Genomic DNA, 3,141 nt, shown 5'->3' on the forward strand with positions numbered 1-3,141 from the left:
GGAGTTTTGAGTATGATGGGTCTAAGTTGTAATCTGGAGCAGTAAAGATAAATGTGTGGGGACTGGGGACAAAGAAGAGCAGAAACCAAGAATCTCCTGGATCTCAGGGTGGCCGAAAAAAGTAAATGTAACAGTTAGGGGGATACCATCCTTGTGTTCATTTGTTCTACCTCATTGTACTTTTCTTCCTTACCCCTTCATTCACTTCCATGCCCTTGACCCTTACTTGCAGAACAACAGCCAGCATTTGACTTGTTATCTTGATTTTAGCTTTATCTTTGATCTCCTGGAAATTACTATATTTTATTTTGAGAGATGTGATATTAGGTATTCAACAGAACCTCTGTGTATCCCAGACTAATGTAAAATATCCAGTCATCTTGATGAACAACTTCAGGCTAACTGTTTAGCACGTAGAGGATACAGTATTAAATGTTACATATTTTAACTGGTAATTATATGGTCATGTAGAAAGATCCTTAGCTGATGTGGGAAACTCATTGTTTCCCTGATGCAGATCAGAGCATAGGGAGGTTGAAAGTGAGAAATACAGGAATGTTCTGCAGGAGTCTTTCAGGAATTTATCTGTTAAGGGGAAGCATTAGTATGATTAAACTTGAAGAGGTAGTGTTATTGTTATATTTTGGTCTTATCCTACCCCACCATTTTGATCCCACTGTTTTGACTCTTCAGATGTGTTGATCTATCTTTGTTTCCCTTTTCCTCATTCTCTTTTGCCTTCTCCATTCACCCATCCTCCCTCTTTGACCTCTTTCCTTCTCTTTATTAATTTGCTTGCAATTTTCATATTGAATAACCGAGACGTAAATGCAATATTTGCATTAAACATTACTGGTGCAAATAATCTCCGCGTAGAAAACTGACAATGTCTTAAATTGCACATGGCAAATTTTGTTATTGGCTAAAACTTAATGGAAGAATAAGATCTTGACAAAGTTTACATCAGTTAAATCTCACCCAGGAACATTGAACTTGGTAAAAGTAATGACCACAAAGGAAAACTCACAAGGATAGAAAGGAATCCATGAAAGTTGATATTGACAAAATCCTTATTTATGAATGAAATATAATTTTTAAATTCCAAATGGGAAATAACAAATGCCAATGAAATAATCTCAGTTAAATAAAGAAGAACATTGAAAAAATATTGTAAATGGTTACTGTACTATTTTGATCAAGGAAATATTTTGGCTTAGTGATATTTGCTCTGGGAACTAATTTCTTGATGAAAATTTTATCGATACAGGCCTAATCTGATCAACATGTTTGTATTATAAACATCCTCAGGGTCAAAATTTTCTCAGAGACAAAAATAGCTGGGTCAGAATGGTGGGGTTGAAATGTCCTGTAAATATTATTTTGTAATTTGATTTGTATGTAGCAATTTATCTTGTAGAACTTTTCATATCATTAAATATTTTTTTCTATAACATTTCAGTGGCTGTGTATTCCTTTAACTAGTCTTTTATTTTTATATATTTAGATTGTTTTGAGCTTCTTCCTATTACAACTCTGTGAACAATATCTTTTTAAATGGATGGCAAACTTTTCACAGGAGGAACGTTTCTTGGATCTTTCTATTTCTGTATGGGTTTCAGAAATAGATATTGTCTGAAAAACTGCTGTGAAGAAAAAGACTGTCTTTTTTTTTCTTTTACATCATTCAAGTTTTGATTATCTGGCATTAAGACTATTTATTAAATAAGAGCCTTTGGATTAAATTAAAGCTTTCCTTTAACTTCCAATGTTGCCTAAAACTGTGACAAAATATGAGACAGCCTCTGATCTTAGCTTTTAAAATAAGAGAACCTAAAATACCGCAACACAAATAGCTTGAAAACAGCATGGTAGGATTGAAATGTCATATAGGAGCTGCTAGGATTTGATCAGTGGGAATTTATTTGACTTGTGCTTATTCCAATGCTATTTATAGTCAAAGGTAAATATAATTTTAGGTCTCCTTTAGAAACCACAAGCAGAACCAAATGTAATTTGTGTAAGAGGCTAGAAGAAATGAATTGGGGATAAACTAATTTCATACTCATTGCTTAGCATAGTGAACACAAGTCATGAATAGTTGTTGAGTGAATAAATATGTTAGTGAAAAATGAGTATTAATTTCATACTTTGTAACAAGCAAGGTGTCTATGAATTCTACCACCTACCACCTAGCACTGAGAATTCAGGTATTTAACATGAATTCTTTCTGGATGAATAAGAAACAAATACACTCTTCTGCTGCCTTGGACATCACCGGCTATTTTAAAATGTCTGAGACCAACTGTACCGTACCACCGGTTATGTGGAATAGCCAATGGCATGGACAGGGCTTATTATGACATTGTGGGTCACTTGTGATAAAGCCTATCAGTAATGCTGTAATGAAATTAGTTTACCCAGTAGAAATTACCACAGCGTGTAAAGCATCTAGTAGGTTCCAGACACTCTCCTGTTTTGTAGATGAAGAAACAGAGGCCAAGAAAGCTAAAAACAAACAAAAGGAACAAAAACTCTTTCAAGGTTGAACAGATAAGAGGTTTAGCTGAGATATGTACCCATTTCCTTATAATCCCAAAGCCTGTGAACTCCATTACATCCACTGCCTCTCAAGTTCATAATCCAATAATGCTTTTTAAAATCACTTATGATCCCAGTACCCAGAGGCAGTAGCTGGAATCTTCTGCAATTTTAGGAATCCCATCCGTACTTTCAAAGATATTTGAGATTATACGTTCTGTTCTGTAACGTACTATTTTTTTTTCCTTTTTCTCTTCTCAATATATTTGAACATTTCCTCATGATATTAAATATCCTTCACCATATGCTTTGGTGGCAATTTCCCCCAACCCCAGGACCCCAGGTAAATTATAAGATCTTTGAGGACAGAGACTTAAAAAAATACCTCTACCATGGTATTTAGGATAATACTGGACATAAAACAGATAATAATAATAATTATACAGTGCTTATTTTGTAATAGGCATTGGTCGAACATAATGTGGATTAATTAATTTAACTTTTAAAAAAAGATCTCTGAGACAATACTATTATTATCCCATTTTCCATATGAGGAAATTGTCTAGGTCACTCACAATTAGTAAGTGGTGAGGCGGGTTCAAA

This window comes from Callorhinus ursinus, unplaced genomic scaffold (genome assembly GCF_003265705.2).
Source record: "Callorhinus ursinus isolate GAN/ISIS: 27379988/994484 unplaced genomic scaffold, GSC_fseal_2.0 scaffold14, whole genome shotgun sequence".
Lineage (NCBI taxonomy): Eukaryota > Metazoa > Chordata > Mammalia > Carnivora > Otariidae > Callorhinus > Callorhinus ursinus.